Source organism: Dermacentor andersoni, chromosome 3, assembly GCF_023375885.2.
Source record: "Dermacentor andersoni chromosome 3, qqDerAnde1_hic_scaffold, whole genome shotgun sequence".
Classification (NCBI taxonomy): domain Eukaryota; kingdom Metazoa; phylum Arthropoda; class Arachnida; order Ixodida; family Ixodidae; genus Dermacentor; species Dermacentor andersoni.
Window position 1 is genome coordinate 188,354,303 of NC_092816.1, and position 20,738 is coordinate 188,375,040.

At 45.9% G+C, this 20,738-nt stretch overlaps 1 non-coding gene across 1 annotated transcript; it reads left to right on the forward strand.

Moving 5' to 3' along the window:
* The first annotated feature begins 7,459 nt into the window (after window positions 1–7,459).
* On the forward strand, window positions 7,460–7,532 carry TRNAR-UCG (transfer RNA arginine (anticodon UCG)). Its single transcript has one exon. It is a non-coding gene; the product is annotated as a tRNA-Arg (tRNA).
* Window positions 7,533–20,738: the final 13,206 nt, after the last annotated feature.

The window sequence follows — 20,738 nt, forward strand, 5'->3', positions numbered from 1 at the left end:
TCATTTCCAAAGCGTGTTGACGGTCACGCTCTTCCTTTTCTTTCTCTTTCTGTTCTTTAAGTTCACGCTCATCTTTCTCTTTCTGTTCTTTACGTTCGCGCTCATCTTTCTCTTTCTGTTCTTTAAGTTCGCGCTCCTGTTTCTCTTTTTGCTCCTCCCTCTCCTCAATGGTCTCAAGGCATTCCGACAGCTCGTCATCCTCAGCCTCTAACTCAAGAATAGCCCTTAGCAGTTCTGGTTTTCTGAGTTTGTCTGAGACATCCAGACCCAACTCTCTTGCAAGCTCCAGCAATTTCGGTTTGCGCAACGACTTCAAATCCATGGCTGCTCTGAATGCTGCTTTCTCTACTGCCTACTATTGTCTTGCCGCAAACTAACCCGGTAGCAACGACAACCACAATTACCAGCTCTGTTTCTAACACTAACAAAAGCCTGGCAAAACTCAGAAGAAGAAAGTCCCGCACTCACCAAACCTCGCAGCCAAGACTTCAGCGCAGTCGTTCCGCTGCAGGCAACCAGTCATCACACAGGGCTCGTTGCACTGCTCCCGGATGGTCGTTGTGCTGCTCAGCATACAGTCAACCGCATCTCTTCGCTGCTGGCCTCCGTTGTCGCGATCTCACCGCTGGCAACCAGATGTTGTAATCGCACCGCTGGCCCGAGTTGTTGGGGTCTCGGTGCTGACGCCCGATATTGCCAATGGGTCGCAAGCCCCAAGGGTAGCGTTGGCCTGGCGGCCTGGGGCACTGGAAGCATCCGAAGGTCCCGGCAAAGCAAGAGAAGACTGGTAACAGAACAACTGGTTTATTCTAACATAGCAAAAGAGCGGCCGGTCAGGTCGACCGGAGTGGAGAGACGGGAGAGCACGTAACTCAACAGTACAAATCGGAGCCTCTCCCTTGGCGTCCGGGGGCAGCTGCTCTTATACTCCCGGCGTCGCGGTCCAAAAGGGAAGGAGGGAAGGTCACGGGACGGCGCAGCAGGAGCCCACGACGGCGCGAACTGTCGGGCCGAGAGACCTGCTGAACCGAGTGTAGTGACGCATCGCCCACCCTCACCCGCACGACGGCGCGAACAGTTGAGCCGAGAGACGTCCAGGCTCCTCATTCGGGGAACTCCGCTCCCCGGCTGCCGCGCTTTGACAAGCGAGGGCACACACACACACACGCACACACGAAGACACGTGGCACTGAAACACGCCTGGACACGCTTGGCGGGTAGGCGTTGCGGCGGCGTCGAACAGGCCAAAATGTCCGCCGTTTTGAACAAAGCCCCGGCGTCCGTTGCATCCGCGCCGGCATTACCGCGCGTTGAAGGCGAAACGTAACAGCACGCATTATATGCCCCAGATTCGATCCCTGGAGAGTCGCATTTAGGCCGTTAGCGCCTCACGAAACGGTTCACGAAAATAAAAATATAATATGCATTTAAGGCCGCAGAAATTGGTGGGCGGGGCCATTTCACCTAATAAAATGTTCTAGTTTGCATTGTCTCCAGGGGAAGCGGGGTGCGAGTGTCTTGTCTGAAGGGTTTCTTGTGTGTGCGGGCCGAACACTCGCCGCCAGCGACACCATGGTTGAACGTTACACGGGAATGTACAGTAAAAGTCTCTGCACAAGTGACAATGGCATACATAAACGTTCACGTTCAAGAGACGCCGCCAGACTGTCGCACAACGTTGACACGCACGCAAGAGTATCGAGTGCAAATGAATTGTGGCTGCTGTAAAACTAGATTGTTTATTGCTTGTCTTTGCAATAATGCCGTAACAAGCTTTGCAGTGAACTCGAGCTGTTTGGGATGGCGGCCCTTAAGGGATAACCCTCTATTTGTTTTATTTAATAATAAAAAACAAGGCAGAAGACAAGCGAAAAATTCCGCAAGTGCTCACTACCACACATCTCGTTCGACCTAGTCAAGATGCCGGACCTCGGACTAAAGACGCGACGACATGCCGACTGGTGCCACTATACCCATGCCGCTCTCCGTTCGTCGAACGATCCAAGCTTTCGGACCACGTATATCGATTTCGAGAGAGTTGAAGGCCGCAGGTCGGCCATCTTGGCTTAGGATAAGTGACGCGAAGGAATGCAATGACTCTACTCTCATATGGGTCATTCAAGGGTCATCAGCGTAGTGAGTAATCATCGAAAATATCTGGCGTATAGGCGAAAGCACGTAAAGGGACTGGAGGAGGAGAATATGTCACGAAGTGGGAAGAGCGTATAGCTGGACGCAGCTCGAGACTAGCCCTTGGTCTCGGACTAGTTGGTTCATGACTAGAAGGGGTTTGAGGCGCAATATAAGACACTAAGCGTAGTTGCGATCGTAACTGATTTAATTAAGCGACGCTTCAATTCATATAAATAAGCTTATGCGTATAAGCTGCAGATGTGCGCATAACAATATGAGCTACCTAAACGTGTTGACAGTAAATCGTACCTGATTGCAGAGGAAATAGAACTGCTTGGTGTAGAGCGAAATCACGCCACTGTTTCCCTAGTGCATCTTCTTCCCCTTCTACTGGTGTGGTACTCGGCTCACATCAAAATTTCTCAACAAAGCTTTCGCTTTCGAAGCCAGCAGTAACGTTGGAAAGCCCGCCTACACGAGTCAAGATCTACTCGCCGTCGTGGCTTAGTGGTCATGGCGGTGCTTTTCGAGGCGTGAGGAAACGGGTACAAATCCCAGCCACGGCGCGGCGGGGCCCGCGACAGTGCATTGGGTACACATTAAAGAACCCGAGGTGGTTAAAATTCCCAGTCTCCACTACAGCATGTCTCATAACCACATTTTCGTTCTGGCATGTAAAACCCCAGAATTTAACTTTTTTAAGTCTATAAATCTGGAAGGTGAGGCTCTCCTGAACGGCGTGTAAGCGCACGCGCTCTTTTGACATTTCCGAATGAGCAGAGTCAAACGGCAAAAATTATTCCCGCGCACGGTGGTGGCACAGCTTGGTACTTCACACAAGCCTGGTCGCTTCTCAAGAAACGTGAGGAGCAGGTCTTGAATTTCCAACAACGCTCCGGCGGGCCATTTTCACTATCTGCACGACAATGCTTATCCTGGCATCTAATCATTCCTATCATTCCCATCATAGCTACCTCTACTGGCGGAGATATTCAAACACTTCGGGACAATGCAGCTGTTTTCATTTGCGCAAAGCTGCTCGCATAATCTGTCCACAACTGCACTTTCCTGCCTACATTGTGCTTTAGCGAATTTTTGTGACCGGTTGAGCTTTGCACTGGTGCTCTTGTCTAATGAGTCGAGGTCAATTAGCACTTCTGCAAAAACTGTGCCAAATCGTCCACAGTTGGCCTAGCTGCTGCTCTAGCCTTCCACTGGCAGAGTATCTCGTTGCCCTATATCCGGTCCTCATTAGTGGACTCCTCAGCAACTACGCCACGGTCTACAGATCTGACATCCGCCATGAATGTACATTTATGCTCACAGGGATTAGCCTCTCCTACGCCATAGTCTTTGGATCCGGCTACAGCTATGAATGATTAGCCGCTCTTCCTGCCATCGCTAGAGCCGTGCGTGCTACGTACTACTGCGCAGCTGCCGTGCGCCACTTCTGCGGGTGCCTTACATATCTGCTGCTTTGCCTGTTTCATTCTTTCAATATTTCGTATTGTTGCGTAATCCACTCCTGCATTTTTAAGTCATTCTCCTGCTCAATTGCTTCCTGTTCTTTTAGAAATAGGTTGCCGAAGTATTCAAAGTATTCCTGATCACTGTTGCTTTCTGAAATGGCTCTAATTTCGACTTCTGAGCTGTTATCCTCTAACGCTATGTCGAGCTCCTCACACAACCGCAACAAGCTAGCTCTTCTCAAATTCATGAGGTGCATAGTCACTACTTTAAGCTTTGGTTCGCCTATTCCAGAACACTTGCTGCGAAACGCGCCCATATTGCAATGCAAGTAAAAAAAAAAGCTACCACCGGTTCAATTCTGCTTTTCCAAGAGAATTCCAAGCGTGGAAAATATAACAGAAACCAAACCCCTATCCACCGAAGTAGCACCAAGTTCCCAAGCTCTCCGCCGTATCGAATCAAGTGCAGGCAGACGCAAATCCTAATTGATTAGAATTCCGGTATATCTGTACATCCCAATTACTTCCACAGAAGTATGAGGTCTGGCTTTAGTAAATAGTTCAGATCAATGCTGAAGGCTGGTTTCTGTTAAGACGCACTACACCACAGTATCTTTATGGGCAGTTGCATGCGTGATATCGGTTTTTAACAACTCATAGACTGAAAGATCCGACGACTCAAGCGCAAAGCCAGGCACTCATCCTGTACCGTGTAGTCATGATGCGCTGCGTTCATCCAGCCGCTTGTGAACCAGTTGCTGGCGATTGTCGTTGGCTGCAGCATCCATCTTGCCGAGTCACTCACGAATCAGGTGATGGCGACTGGCGTGAGCCGCAGGTTCGATCTCAACGCTGCATGCCATCCGGTCGTTGAGACTCGTGGTAGAGTTTTGGCATGGAATCCTTCGTTTCATATGGATGAGTACGTCCGCGAGTAGAAGCGAAAGATAAATGTTTATTTTACAGTATTTATATGTTGAATCAAGTAGTAAGATTCTACTCGGAGCTCACACATGTCTGCACACTTTAGGACACCTCAGCACACCCTCTCTGCACCAAATGTCCGCTTCTAAAACGCTTTTCTTTCCTAGTTCCCTACAGAAGGTAATTCGATGACCTTGTTGCCGCCAATCAGAAGTGTCGTACAATTCACAGAACTGCGCCTCTGATGTCCAACCTTCGAAGCAAGTACGAGACGATCCGGGAACAGATATCGATCGCGCTCCTTCTGCGAAACACTTCCCGCTCGTTACCGCGGAGGGCGATGGACGCGGTCGCTTCTAGGAGAGCCGCTTGATTTCCCGTCACGGTTGGTGTCGGGCATTGCTGTTGCCGTCTGGGCGGCACTCGGCCAATCTAGCAATCAGCCCACTACGATTGGTGAAGAAATTTTCGGGCCACTCCAACTTCGCCAGTGTCACACGACATCGAGAAAACAGCGGAAACTCGCTATCTGACATGACGTGTGCACATTGCTTACACGTGATTAGACCGAACGAAAGAAAAATAATTATTTCTCATTCGACGCCTTTTTCAAACGCCTTTTTTCTCGACGCCTCTTTTCCCCATTAGTGAAAAACTTTCGGCCTGCGCCCACTTCGCCAGTCTGTCACGCGACATCCCAATACCACGAGACCTCACTGCGTCAAAGGGACGCGTGCGCGTTAAAGATGCAACATGGCGAAGCAAACTTAAATATTTCCTGAATAGGCAGGGACTAGACCGTTCCGAAACGAATAAAAAATGACTGCCCGCCGATTGCTCTGGCACTGGCTACTCGGAGCTGCACGGGAGCTTGGATTAGTTTGCGTGTCAGTGTAATCTTATTGAGCCCTTTTGGCAGTATACGACATCGCTCTGCCAACTCTTCTTCGTTGAGAATCCACTTCATCGGCATTTTTATCCTTCCGTTGCATGGCGCGGAAATTTCGTACGAACCACTGCAACTTAAGCAAAGGGAAACGGACAAATCGCAAAAGCCGGCAGTACCCTCCTGATCCGGTTATCTACTTTCCCTACCTTGGCTCGACCCTGTCGAAACCCTCTCCACTTGAGCTCCTCGCCTCTTGTCAGCCAATCAAATATGAAAAACCGAAAAAAACAAAAATACGAAAAACAACCGAATGTGATAACCTAGAAATGAGGAGAGCTTTTCTTTGGGCTCTTGAAACAACGCGGCGCGTTGTAGCCCAATGCTGACGTCGGTGGTGACGTATATTTCACGTCACAAGCGTGGAATAAAAACAGGTTCGATAGTTTTACGTTATAGGGCACCAGTTTTCCTCCTCAGTAAAAATAAAGGGGCTAGCTTCCTCGGGGCATACGATTGTTCCGGCGAAAACGCCTCTCGCTTCTGTCTTCTACTGCCTACAAGCTGTTTGCTTCATTCGCCAGGATTGTTAATGTAATATGGTATACAGAAAGCAGCTTTTTTCCCCTCTTGAGACAGCATACGCAACCGACCAGCGGTGTAGAGCGTACGTTACAAGCCGAGTATTTTGCTGTATTGTGTACCGTAAATGACTCAGCCCGACTCGCTTGGCTGAGAAGCAGTCGAACATCAACGATAGTGACGTGCTCGCCACAGGTGGGAGGATGGTTCAGGGCGCACACTTGAGGTCGGGAGAGGAGGTGAAGCGGCAAAAAAAAAGTAACAACAAATGAAAAAGCCGCAGTTTTGCCTAGCGTCTCTCGGTTGCGTAATCTTCCTTCGTGTAATTGCATTTTACTTCGCTATTGCTAATAATGCTTGGCCTTTCCGACGAAGTTGCAACCACTCCCTTCTTTTTCTTTCATTTTTTTACTGTGAGTTGGAGTATAAGCTCTGCTGCGCATTACTGCTATTGATTGTCATTTCGAGTGAATGCGGCTTGACCTCATTTCGGTTATTAAGTAAATTACACGCTGTAAAAATGTTTACAGCGTTCAATGGCGTTTTCTTGTCGCACTGGTTACACCCTTACCATTAGGGCCTCACAAAAATGTATGGAGACCGACAACGGAGCTCTAACTAGACGTGCGATGATAAAAGACGTAGTTAAAAACAATGTAATGATTCCGACAGCCTTGGGCGCACAGAAATATCGACAAGTGAATTTCGCAGGGAGAGATATGAAACTGTACTTACCCCCCTCCCCCCCCAATCCCCTTCTTTGGTGAAGCTCAGGGAAGGGGGGGGGGGGAGTTCCTGCGCCGTTATAATTGCCGCTTAGGATTTTTTTTCTATATATCTCTTCCTTTTACTCATTTAGGTATTATGACGACATTGTAGATAATGTATATCTCATTGAACACTGAGTATCACGAAGTTGTCACCTTCCATTGTCGGTGTTGTCATCTTTATTGATGTTACCCTCGTTGTTGTCATCTAAATATATTTCTAACCATATTTCTAAATGTATTCTAAAAGGTCTCTAAGCATAATTTCTGATGAGTAAGGGGCGCCGGAACTCTTGCTAGCGCGCTAAGTGTCTGACGAATGGAGAAATGTAGGAAAATGTTTGGAATGGATGGTGGTGGGAGGAATAACACAAAAGGTTTACAGCTAAACTTGGAATTATATCGGGGTCATCAATATAAGCCCCAAACCACTTTTATCTTCCTTATCTTTTTTTTTTTGTGTGCAAGCAATGGCGCTTAATTACTACAAGACGTTCAATGCGTGTGCCACTCTTCCACACGCGACGTGCGTGTACTAATGCTACGCACCTTGAAGAGGATGAGTAATCAAGTAAAGTGATCTAGCTGCTTAAGAATTACGACGGAAGTCTAGTTACGTACGCAAATATAGAAATCCAAAATGCCGAGGAGCAAAGCACTCCACAGCTTGGTGACTCTTGTTTCGTTTGGCACCCGTGGTCCGCGTGGCCTAATGGATAAGGCGTCTGACTTCGGATCAGAAGATTGCAGGTTCGAGTCCTGTCGCGGACGTAGCACTTTTTTGTTCGAAGGTAGATTTTTCTAATGAGGGGGGGAAAGGGGGGGTGCTCTTGTCTGCTTTTTCACAGCTGTATCAGAGTTGCACAATGAAGAAAGTATTTAATGTCAGTATTCGTTTGAATGGATCTAAATTTAAGCCGAGAGATGCAAAAGCAGCCGTAATAAATGAAGCTGGTCACACAATGCGATAGGACGAGATGTGCTATAACAGGCCGACAGCTCAATCAGCGGCCGCATTGTATTGATTTTTTTCTTTCTGTTTTCTTCTGCATGTAATAGCCTAGAGTGACACCGGATGCTCGAAGTGCTGCGCTAAAAAAAAGAAGCGATGAAGGTTGTTAATATGTATTTGTGCCGTGGTTATCTCTCGCATAGTCTTGCACCGCACACTTCTTTCCCATATCGGTTTGTCCCGCACAATTTCGTCCCACATAGCTTTGTCCTGCATACCACGCCTAGTTAGCTTTCGTTCGGCACATTTTGTTGCGTGAGACTTTGTTCCCCATATTATAATCACTCGTACCTTCGTCCTGAGTAAGTTTGTGCCACAAAAGCCTCGTCCTACATACTCTTGCCTACTTATTTTCGTCCCGCACATTTCTGCTGTGCAACAATTTTTGCCGCACAGTTCTGGCTCATACAGTTTGTCCCGGATAATTTTGTGCACCATGCCATTTATGCACAATGCTCTTTTCGGACGTTTCGAATTTTCAGATTTATTGCAGCAATGTTGTAGTTGCGCGAGTACAAAAGAACTATCACGATGGCGTGTCCCAAAGGTAAAAACTGTCAAGGGGACACCATAATGAGATGTATATTTGATGTTAAATATGAACATGCAGCAGTAAGTTGCTTACATACAATATATAAAATTTAAACAGAACATTTTATACAACGTTTGGGAAGTTTACTCCATTCTTTCTCGATGCTCATTTTTCTTAATTATTATTTTTTTCTGTGTGTGTGAGTACGTCGCAATTAAGCGACTTGGTGGTCGCCATTTTTTCGGAGTCGCCGACACAGACGGCGTCGGCTGGGGCCCGGAGACGAGAAACGTTTACTTTCTTTCTACAAGTATAATCTCCTTTTAACATTCTCCTTTGTCACAGTGGGTAATTCGGTTGCCTAAACTATGCAGCCCGGAACATGCCCCCCCCCCCCCCTTCCCATCCATGGTGAAGCTTAGGGAGGGAGGGGGGCATCCTGGGGCCGTTCTAATTGCTGCTTATTATTGTTTTCTACATATCTCTTCGTTTAACTCATTTAGGCATTTATTTATTTATTTATTTATTTATTTATTTATTTATTTATTTATTTATTTATTTATTTATTTATTTGAGAAATACTGCCAGCCTTCAGAGAAGGCCGTAGGCAGGAGTGGACAGTACATATGAAAGAATGATCAAAAATAAGAAGACAAGAACACATTAGACAAGGCTCGCACTACGCACTGAAAAGTAGCGAATGACCGATAGTTTGCACGTCGCTTGCATACAAACCCGTGCTACAGATATAAAAAGTGTAGAATAATATATTGACAGAGTGCTTGACAAGGAAAGATTAAATCAGAACACGGACCATTCAAGCTGCGCATGCGCGTCGCTCGATATGACAAACTGCTGTACTTATCGAAGCATTTTGCGGGAGAATCATAGCATATGTCGCGAGATGATAAGTGTTGCTGAAAATCGGAGGCTGATGGAATTATAAACCGCTTAAGAATGACTGCATGGTGGTTTTCTCGGCAATGCGTGCACTGAGACGGTTCCATTCTCGAATAGTTCGAGGAAAAAATGAATTACTGAAGCACTTGGTTCTGCAGGCGAATTCTTTAACCTTTTTCCAATGATTTCCTCGTGTGGAACGACGAGTCACCTGTTGAATGTACAATTCCTTATTGATACGCAAATTATCATGATATATTAAATACATATATTTCAACCTATCACGATGACGTCTTAGTTGAAGTGTTTCTAAATTAGCTTTTTCTAGCAGCTGAGTCGGAGATGTGTGCCAGCTGTATGAATTAAAGACGAATCCTATTGATTTTCTTTGGAAACTTTCGAGTTTCCTTATATTTAATTCAGTAAATGGGTGCCATAATACGGAAGCATATTCCAGAATCGGCCTAATAAATGTTTTATATGCCAGAAACTTTATTTCTTTTGTCGACTGACGTAGGGAACGTTTCAGATACCCAAGCTTCTGCATGGCCTTTTTTGTATGTAGTTGATATGTGTGTTCCACCTGAGATCAGGCGTGATCATGACACCCAAGTATTTATAACTCTCTACTGAAGAAAGACTGCGGCCATATATTGAATATTGGAAGTGTAGGGGAATCCGTTTCTTGTTATTGTCATTGATACGGTTTTCTTCTCATTTACCTTCATTTGCCACTCAGAACACCAACGGTCTATTTTAGATAGAGATGAATTTAGAAGAGCCTGGTCATTCGGATACTGAATTACAATATACAATATACAATCGTCAGCAAACAACTTAGTTTTCACTGGTATGTCTTGAGTAATGTCATTAATAAAAATTAAAAAGAACAGTGGTCCCAGGCTGGATCCCTGCGGTATGCCTGACAAAACTGGGGCCGGACTGGAACTAATGCTGTCGATGGAAACACTCTGCTGTCGCAATGAAAGATATGCTTCTATCCAGGATATTAATGTAGTGTTCTTGAATATTGATTTCATTTTGATAAGCAGCTTAGGATAGGACACGCGATCAAAGGCTTTCTCGAAATCTAAGAATATAATGTCTACCTGGCTTTGCTTATCTAATGATGCGGCAAAATCATGAACAGTTTCGAGCAGTTGTGTTACCGTTGACAGGTTCTTACGAAAACCATGCTGTCTGGAATCGATCAGGTTGTTATTTTCAAGGAACTCCAATATATGTTTAAAAATGACATGTTCAAGTGTCTTCACACATGTGCATAAAATGGAGATCGGCCGGTATATCGCAATATGTCATGGATTTTGTGATTTAGGAACGGGGACGATTCTTCCATACTTCCAATCATGTGGACGTTCCGCTCGCCGTAAGGATTCTTTAAATATTATGGTTAAATATTTCGAGCACCATTCGGCATACCTAATGAGGAAGGCATTCGGTATGCAGTCAATTCCAGGGGATTTTTTGCTGTCCACTTTCAAAAGAAGCGAGCGAACGCCTTCCTCAGTTATTGATACGTCACCTATAGCAGGGCATTCGTGAGGTAGTGTAAAGTGTGGCTGATTGCCGTCATCTTTCGTGAACACTGAACAGAAGTAATCATTGAATGAACTCGCGATGGCAAATGGATCCGTAACAGGTCTACCATCAATACATAGATTCGATATTGTACTCTCTTTTGTTTGAAATGACGCCAAAATTTTGCCGGGGACGAAAGAAGAAAGTTTTTCATAGTTACACTGTCATAATATAACTTAGCATTTTTGATAGTGTGTTTTAACTGTGTGCGCATGTCGGAAAGTTTTTGCGCGGTATCTTCGGAGGGACTACGACGAAGTTTCTTTCGGATCTTTTTCGTCTTTCGTCCCAAGCGTACAATGTCCTTGGTCCTCCATCGGTTTGAGCGTTGCACACACTTCACTCGGAATGGTACGAAATCTTTTATGCACCTTAAAACAAGGTTTTTGAAGAAAAGCCACAAATCATCAACGTAAATTTCCCCAGACTCAGAGAGGACAACAAATTGTGAAAACGAGATATCAAGCTGGTCCAATATACTCACATCATCAGAACGCGCGAAAATCGGTACCATAGATGCCTGTTTCTTGATTTTCTTTATACAATTGAAATGTACATATAAGCTTACCATCTTATGATCGGATATACCGCCAAGAACATACGTTTTCGGGCTGCGATTAAGGATGCTATTGCTGACAAGAAAAAGATCTAAAATAGACATGGTTTTCCCTTGTATCCGTGTTGGTTCGGTAACTAGTTGTGTTAGGTCATGGAAAAGAATAATATCAACAGAAGGCTCGGCAGAGCTGCATAAGGGGCCTGGGAATTTACTGCTCCAGTTTATGGACGGTACGTTAAAATCGCCACCGAGAATCAAATTCCAAGAATAACTTTTGCTAGCGCATAAAAACTCATTAGGTTTCTCAAAAAAGGAATTACCTGAGTTAGGCGGCCTGTAAAATCCTGCTACTACGAGACTAAGGTCATCAAGAAAGACTTTTAAGATTACGTTCTCGATACCAGGTAGGCCAGGAAGCTTCTCCACGTGTAGCGTTTCTTGGAAGATAATTGCGACACCACCGCCTCGGGAATCCCTATCCGTGCGGTGAATGCGATAGCCCGGTGGCGTTACCTCATCGTCGCTGATTTCACTGTGCAGCCAAGTCTTGGTTATTATTATTAAATGTGGTTTGTACGTCAGAATGATGCTTTCTATTTCTTCGGACTTATTCATAATGCTACGAGCATTAAGGTTCAGGCAACAAAATGGTTGTTTATTGCCAGTTTCAGTTCATTGCTTCTTACTGACGTCAGGCTTTCTAACAGGAACCCTTTTATTTTCTGTAGCATCCCATTCGAACAGTTCGTCATTAACTTTAATTTTGTCGTAGACCAACTGGGTTTTTCCGCCTGCTTTTTTTAATTTGAGGTACTCTGCCAGAGTTTTTGACGTTTCAGTCTGGTTGGGGCTGAGAAATCTTCCGAAATCGAGACCTCTTTCCCTTTCAGCCTGCGACAATTTTTCAAAATGGCCATCTTTTCACGGTGGTCCACCAGTTTTATTATCACGGGACGGCGTTTGTTGAGTTGCTTGCGGCCTATCCTGTGAATCCGTTCGACCGAAGAAGCAGTCACGTCTAGGGTATCGCTAAAAACGCCGTTAACCACTTTTTCAGTCAAATCATCTGTCGTTTCATCATCTTGCTCTTTTACACCGAACACAATAATGTTATTTCTCCTGGATCGGTCTTCTAGTACTATCAGCTTACTTTCCATAGTTCGAATAGTCCCTTCAAGCCTAAGCACCTCAGTTTTAACTTCTGTGATAGCTAATGTCGCTGCCTCAACAATATTAAGCTTGGATTCAATTTCGTCGAGTCTGTTTTGGATGCTTTTTTGCCCTTTAAGTAACTCAGTGAGTTGTTGGTCTACCGTGGGACCAGGATTCGGTTCCACGTCCCCACTTTATCATTGAATGGAGGACAGCTCCGTAATGTCTGGCTGTGAAAGTGTACTAAACAAACAAACAAATTGTTTTCCACCTATCCTTCTGTGAAACTTCCACTCGGCCGGCGTCGCGTAGAGGGCGATCAGCGGATGGACATTGGATGAGCGATCATACGGGTTATCTGTTGTCGTTGGCTGGCGTGACCTATGGCGTTGCTACACTGCACAAAGTCTTTCAAATGGAGTATATTATAGCGGCACCTTCGCGAGGTGCAAGATGAATGCGTCCTGAACACGGCTCCCTGGAGGCGCGTTCGCATCAGGTCCATCGAAGGCGCACACATGTTGAGAAAGAGCGTCAGCGCCACGTCCGATAGGCGTGTTCGAAACATGCATATGTTTTCGCCTGTGCACAGTACACACAAATTAGACTTACAGTTAGCGCTTTTTATTGCCACATTGTGCCAGAAACCTCACCTTCTTCCTCTACTACTTCACTTCAGTTTCTGTTGGGCCTGTTCGCCAAGGTTATCGTCATGGCCATGGTCATCGCGACGGTCAACGCAGCCGACAGGGCCGGCCTCTTCGGCACTCAGACCTCTCCGGAATGAAGAACCGGGGGGATTGATTGGCACGTGGCGCTGCACACCTTCCTATTGATCTGTACTTAAGTAACCTGCTTCACATTGTCGGACTTTGAGCGGTGACTTTTACCGAGACCTTTCTCGGTAACTTTGTTGTTCCGACGGAATCCTGCGTGATGACTGCGACTTTTGCACACCCAATGTCCGGCGATTTCAGTTGACTGTGTCAGATGCAAGCGACTTGTTTCGCTCCAATGAATTCCAGCCTATAATTTAAAGACAAGTCGTCGATACTTCACCGGCGAACATAAGAACTGGCCGCACGATTACGAAAGTATGTACACTGATTCTTGTGGATGTTGTGGTTTGTATAGTTAACGCGCGCACATTGAAGATCGTTAGCGACCCTACCGGTGAAGGATGCGCTCGAAGCGCTGACCTTCTATCCTAAGGTTAAATTATTGAAAGGTAAAAGAACAATGAAGACAACGAAAGAATATTCATTGCTGTGGCGTTCATGTTTCCCTCAGTTGTCTCAATGCGTCGTTGTGTGTTCAATGCTTGATTGCCACTGGGAGTGCCTGGGTACAAATAAATTGGGACATTGTTGGTGTTCTACGGTATATCTCACCGTTCCTGCACCGCAGAGTCATGTGTTTCATTGGAAGGTGGTAACTTCAAAGAAGGCGTCGGATATTCTTTTTTTCTTTATTTCATATAGCAGGTCATGTTACGGATCCAAGCAGATCAAATACAGAAATTGTTAACATAGAGTCAAAGGTTGCAAGTAAGCAAAATAAAGAGGAAAAAAACTTAGCATCAGAATTAATTGTCAGATAGTGTGTCGGCGACTTCCACTCTCTAATGCTTCCTGGGAAAAAGGAAAGTTTGAATGTGTCATTGCGAGAAAAAGAATGGGTTAGTGAACCGGGTTGATGGTGACGCGTGCGGCGTGTGATTAGAAACTATACACATGGTGCTGGATCAAGCGCCAATTTTTCTTTATTAGCAAGGAGAGAAATTCTCGACGCATAATTTTTCTTCTTGTTTCAAGGAGTTGGATACTGCTATTTACCATTAGTTCAGGCGCTGAATCTAACGGTGAAAATATGGAAATAAGTAAACCTTACGACTTTCCTTTGAATTGTTTAATGTTTTTAACATTGGTTATAGTATATCGATCCCACACAATGCATGCATACTCGAGCTTAGGCCTGATTAATGAATTATAAACCAGTAGTTTAACCTGCGGGGGCTTTCGGAAGTTTATTCCGTAAAAGACATAGCTTGCGAAAGGCGCATGAGGAGATATTTTCAACATGTGAATTCCAGGAGAGATTGTTAGTTATTGTTACACCTAGGTATTTAAAACTGGAGACTTCATGTAAGGGTGATTGCACAAAGTGATGCTTTGATCGAAAAGAACTTTTTTGCCTGATACACAAAGGAAGTTCGTTTTATCTTTGTTTAGAACTACCCAATCCTGGCACCATGCTAGGATGTTAGTTACAGAGCTATCTAGGTCATTCTTGTGATTAGAACATGTAATGTCACGATACAGAACGCAATCATCGGCAAACAAACGAATCTCTACGGCAGCAAGAACTGCGTCAACGATCGCGTTAATATAAACGACATGTTTGTTTCGCCGCACGAAGGGACGGTAATGGCACCGTTGCGAAACCGTGGCATATTGTGTCAGGACACTCCATGCCAGAAAAGTTTGCGAAGGGGTATCGGAGTTGCCTTGAACGTGCTATCGTTGTGAATAATTCATGTTGGCGCAGTGTACAAGGCATGGGGAAGGGGGCGAGGGAGAAGGAATAACATTTTTAATAAAAAAAAAAAACTTGTGCAAAGTCACCTTTGATACTGCAATGCACTCCCTAACGATACGTCGTATTCTAGAATGCGCTACATATTGGTTTTCCAACAGGAGATGTCGAGTATTTCAGGGTGCGTTGGGCTCCGTTATACGAGGCTTCAACGAGCATTCAGGAATACCTGTGCCACGCAGTTTTATCTCAGCGTCAGGACACATAAGGATAAATTTAAGACTGCGCTTTCATGGCGAGGCCACGCTGCTGTCGACTGGGATGACGGAACTTAGCCAGAGCTGTCGGGTTTATTTATCAACCCGCAAGGAAGCAAAAAAGAAAATCAGTCGGACTCAACTCGAGTTCTCGTCTACGTAAGGCGAAGCATTCTTGTTGTGAATGTGTCCTGAACGATGCGTGTGTGAAATATATGAAGTGGCGTTTTGGAGGCACAAATATTACTATAGCAGCGTGTTAAAAGAAAGAAATTTCATTTGCAATGAACTATAGACAGACTGGATATTTTTTACACATATTTACATGAAGTACGCCATGCATGTATTCTTTGTTTAACTTTTCAGTGGTGTCCACAGTGTGCATGTTGGACTCGTGGTTTGTTTGTTTACCCTCTGTCACTGACCCATACCCGCTATGGCGGATTGGTCAAGATGCGCATGGCTCGTGGTGATGGGTCGGTTTCTTCTAGTGCAAACTGCGAATCGAAACGCGCCGAGCGTCTCAACGTGCTGGCATGCCCGCGAGAAAGAGTGTTCTGTGCCGGCTGTCGACGTATGCGTGACGTAGGGGAACTGATGACTGACATGACAATGCTTTTGTTTATAAACTGCGTGTGGCAAACACACGTGGATGTCAGGAATGCCCGCTTAGATGCACTGAGTGCGAGGCAACACCTATTTAAAAGTCTTACGCACACGCGCAATACCCTAGAGCACTCGAGTGAATCGCCAGAGTGGTTCCAGGAGCAAGACGCTGCTGTGTCTGCGATGGCGTCTTTGAAGGTTTTTTCAAATTAGTAGTCTAGCCAAATCATATATACTCGTGTGTGTGCGTGATGTCGCATACCGGATCGTTATTGTATACACCGATCTCATAGCAACACTTCAAAATTACATAAAATGTCTCTATCTCATCATTATTGTACATAACGACTGTATATATCAACATCATTTTGTATAACGTGACAATTAGTTTCTCTGTAACTCTGTAACTGTATTTGCGTGGCTCTATGTAGTTATGTGTTAGTGAGTGAGGACTCGGACACTTTGAAAATGTGCCGTGTATATACAGTGCTTCGCACTTTGTATATGTGATGGTCCTGGTGGAATTGTAACGTGATTATGGCTCAGCGTTCGTATCGTCTCTTGTTGAAATAAACTTTTCTAGACACAGGAGCTTGACGTCACTGTTGTAACTTGAAATGGTTGACACGTTCAATATTATTTTATTGAGCGCACATGGGTTCTGAAGTCCTAGAAAACAAGATGAAGTTATCAGTGTGACCTGCGCTTAAAATTGCGACATTCTATGTTTGCAAGAGACACATTTTTTTCACCCTTATACATGCGTTGCTTTCAAATGCACGTTCAACCTAGATTGCTTTTACAAGCGAAGCTTGTCTATGCCTAGCCTGAACGTCCGTGTCTGTTCGCAAAAATCGAATAGCTCATACCCCCGTAAGCGAGCAAAACTGTCATTAAAGCAGAGGCTACCAGAGTTTAACGTGGACGTTTCCAAACCAGACCGACAGTGGCTGATTACATTCATGTTTGAACGCTTCTCGCTTCGATGTTGCACTCAGGTGAACGTACCTACTACTGTAAGATGTACGTGTGTAGATTTCGCGTTTGCAAACGACATGAGTGACCTCTAGATGACCGAACCAGTTGAAGTATACCGCAGCGAAAACAAGGCTACTCTGCTCACTTGCAAAAAATTGACTGGTGAAGTTTCCGATTTTCAATAAACATGTGTTTCACTGACAACTTGTCTTCATTGGTGTCACAAGCATTCACACAATGCATATCTCGTTGATCACAAGTGCACGTGGCAAAGGGAACCGTTAGGTATACAAAGAGACAAGCTTCCCTTATCATCCATCTTCACGGAGTGGAAGGGCGGAGAATTTCTTCTCCTTCGCGACGTACCGCTCTAGTGGAGTCGCTGTCATTATTTTGAATAGAGCTCTCTTTTTAGATCATCATGTTCCTTTATGATGGGACAGGGCGCATACTGGCCTTCAAATGTGTACTATCTTAATTTAGGCTACGTATTTTGTACACCTACGGGCCAGCGCGGGCCCCGGAGTCTAATGATGTTTTCGTCTCCTGGACGTGTTTTTGCTAGAAGGTCGTGACGTGGTGCTTCCTGGGGATTTCAATTCTGTTTTAGACACGCAAGCAGATGTGCGATTCTCGGGCTGGGGTCCACCTTACTGGAAAGCACGGGAGTTGTGTCGTCTCGTCCAGCACTTTTCGATGCTGGATACATATTCGAGTTTTTCATGGATCTTTGTTTGTCTGGCCGAGGCGACACCGCGCCTCTTCAAGCCGGTTAGACCGTGCCTATGTGCCAAGAAATTTAGCTCAATATGTCTTACAATATGACGTGATAACTTTACCTTCCTGTCCTGTTCCTATTTCCGATCACAGACCAGTTATACTTGAAGTTTGCTACCCTGCTTCCTCGTCAGTAAAACCTGGGCGCCTCGACATCCGCATCCTACATGACACGCGTCTTGTTTGTAAAGAGTCTTGCGCAGCTCTCTTTCTAGATCGGACCCAGGGTCATGGGACGCCCTCAAGGTGCAGTGGCGGCTTCATTATTCAGTTGAAGGACGTGCACTCAGACGACGTACGTCAGAAGAACTGGCGGACACTGCCACGAAGTTCCGTATCGCCCTGCGGGTCAATAGACTGACTCCGCGGATGCAGTCATGGCAGCGCGAGCTGCGGAGGCGTTTCTACTGCCTCATCACAATGTCGTCTTGGTCAGCTGCTGCTTGGACATAGTATTGCCGAGGCGATCGCCGCACAACACATCATCGAGGCGCGCTCGCTGCGTGGCGTTGCAGGAATGGGAATTTAGGCGCCATTTCGCTGATACAGACGCCGGACGCCGGCTTTCTCGCTCAATGAGCCATTTGGCGCTCACGCGTAATATAGCTGCGTAGTGGGCCGAGTTGATATAGGTCAGATCTGGTGGGAATGGGGAGTAGAAGAAAGAGAAAAGATTTGCACTTCCGCCCGAAAGGCGAAGCACCGATTGCGACAGAAAATTATCAGATGGCTGTACGAAGTAAGGATAGTCGTGTTATCGGCCGTATAAACTTGTAAACATTCGCTTACTACATAATTTAACAATAATAGAATGTGTAATCGTGACTAAACGAGGACGTAGAAAGAAACAGACACACAGAGACAGCGCTGTCTGTGCTTATTCTTTCTATGTGTCCTTGTTCAGTCACCCTTGCACATTCTACCATGGATTAAAACCAACTAGCCCGCTTACGTGTTCTAACTAAATTAACCAGCACGGTGTCACGCGCGCACCGGTAAGCATGTACATATCTCGCTTGTTGACAGCTGTGTGAAAACGCTGGAGTTAGGAATCGCGGTAGCAGCCGCGAGCGAATTGACCGCCGTACATCGGTCGCTTCAACGCGAACGAAACGTCGAAAGCGCAGCGCATACGAAGCTATCGGCACTATGCGCAATCTGCAAACATCGCACATCGCTTTGAAGATGAGGCCCATGCGGTCACGCACTTGGGACACGTCGTAGATCGCTTTCAAGACGCACGAGCGCCGGCAACACGAGCCTACGGCGTCCGCCAAAGGCGTGTACTACGGCGTCCGCGATTCGCGTGGCCAACGCCGTATAGATGCGGGGTTGCCTCCGCATCGAGGCACCCTAGCAACCACAGGAGGAGAACACTCCTCCCTGGCCTGACTCCTGCAGGTGCCTCGCCCACGACAGGAGAGGGCACGCATCCGGGCCGCGTTCGTAGCTCGCGCACGCGAGATTGAACCGCGTTCGCTGGCTGACCCTCTTACACTTTCACTCATACGGAGACCTCACGCCGACGCCGACGGTGATGGTAACGACGGCGGCAGAAATGCGCCCGGAGTGTCCGTATAATTGCTATCGCAATACTGAAGAGATCATGCTTTGGTTCTGTGCACGTTTGTCGTGGAATGTTACATTAGCGCAGTCTATGACAGCATACAAGCCTCTATGATGTGGCTGACCTTCAGTACAGCCAAAGATGCACACCATATCAGTCGCATCTTTCAACGAGTGAAGTGGATGAAGACCTCAAGTAGAATATACCCGAAAACATCACGACTCCCAAGATTCGTGAGTTCTTCGCCCATGAGGCTGGGTAGACGCTGCAGGAGATTGATGTTCAAGCATCAGTGAAGATAAGAATGAAGCAAACCGACTTTCAGGAACACATCATGACGCCGTTTGCGCAGCTGATGGCGAGAACTTCACCGAGCAGGTCTGTCTCTTCCATGGACTCGTGCCTGCTGTAGAAATGCTTCCCCCGCAGAAGCAACACGCCGAGCGACATCAGTGGCTCGTGAAAATCTTCTTACTGTTATTCAAGTCCTGCCGCTGACCGCGCACTTTCTATAGTTATTTTTCTTTCGTAGTAGATCTGGTGGGTTCTTGTCTCTGTACATCTCCAGCAGAAAACAGGAAATGTCAGTGTACATTGCAAGGGATCTAGATTTAAAGCGATCAATGCAATATCAAACAAATACGAATGAACCTTGTCGCATAATGGAGCAGATGGGTTGTGATTCATATTAGACCGCCAACTCATGCTTTTTTTCTTCGTGTAATAACCTGTTATGACGCCGGATGCTCGAAATTCTTCGTCGAAGAAAGAAGCCGTGATAGTTGTCCGCATGTGTTTGTGCCGCAGTTCTGCCTCACATAGTTTTGCAAGGCGTAGTTTTGTCCCACATAGTCCAGTTCCGCATAGTTTCTTCCCATATAGTGGTGCCTCTCATGGCATTGGCCCTGCATAATTTCGGGCCGCATTTTCTTGCTACGCGAGATTTTGTTACGCTTAGTATGTCCCACGTAGTTTTGTCCTGGATAATTTTATCCCGCTGGATTTTTCTAAGCATAATCTTCTTCCGCATACTTTTGCCGAGTAACATTTTGTACCGCAGAGTTTCCAACATAGTTCAGTTAAAACCCGTTTATTCATCCGCTACTTAAAAGGAAAAGATCACCCACTAAAAGGTACAACATTCGGTAGCTAGACGAGGTGGATACTCTCTCGACGGGACGGCAGCAGACCGATAACAGACAGCAGGTATACACAGCCGTAATGAATAATCAAGGTACTGTAATGAAGCGGACGAAGTACAATAAAGAGAGGGAAAGAAAGAACGCACGTAATTGCTGTTACGTGCGAATAATACGCACAACCTTCATAGAAAGCAAAGGCAAATCAAGGCAATGAAACGGAAGCACAATACGCCTTACATTACGCATGTGGCATCGGGGAACTTGTGAAAAGGCCTTGTTGCGGAGGCTTCAGTAAATTTTCGAAACGATCCGAGCACCGATAAAGACGTTACGAATGAAATCTGTTTACGTCAGAGTAAAG